The following is a 537-nucleotide window of genomic DNA, read 5'->3' on the forward strand; positions in this document are numbered from 1 at the left end:
AATAAATGGCAATAAGAATCCATCTAAGAGTGGAAAAAGGTTAATGTAAACGTGTAAGAGGAACTGTACACCTTACAGTAAAGCTTGTGTAGATATGTGACTGCAGCCATCACAGGAAAGAACATAGAGTAAACGGTTCTTTGTCCCAAATCCATCTATTTACTTTAATAAACGTTTAAAAATGTATTTCTAAGTAAAACATTATATTAGATTAGAATTTACAACAAACAAAAAAGCTAACTTTGATTTTTGTTAGCATGTTATTTTCTCATTTAATAAAAAAAAAGATGATAAAGCTGAAAACTGTTCTCTAAAAATTCTCAGCTGTTCTTTATTTTATTTTATTATTATTATTATTATTTTTTACAATTTCTAAACTTTACTCTGAAAATTAGAACCAAAGAGTCACTAAAAAATTTCAGTTTGGTTGTAATTTAATTCATAAAACAAATGAAATTCAAATAAACCATTCGAATGGCGCATTTTGGTGCCACTATCTGAGCTTCAAATGGATTGGTCGTTATCCCGGAAGAGCGG

The sequence above is a fragment of the Oryzias melastigma genome, unplaced genomic scaffold, assembly GCF_002922805.2.
Source record: "Oryzias melastigma strain HK-1 unplaced genomic scaffold, ASM292280v2 sc00326, whole genome shotgun sequence".
Classification (NCBI taxonomy): Eukaryota; Metazoa; Chordata; class Actinopteri; order Beloniformes; family Adrianichthyidae; genus Oryzias; species Oryzias melastigma.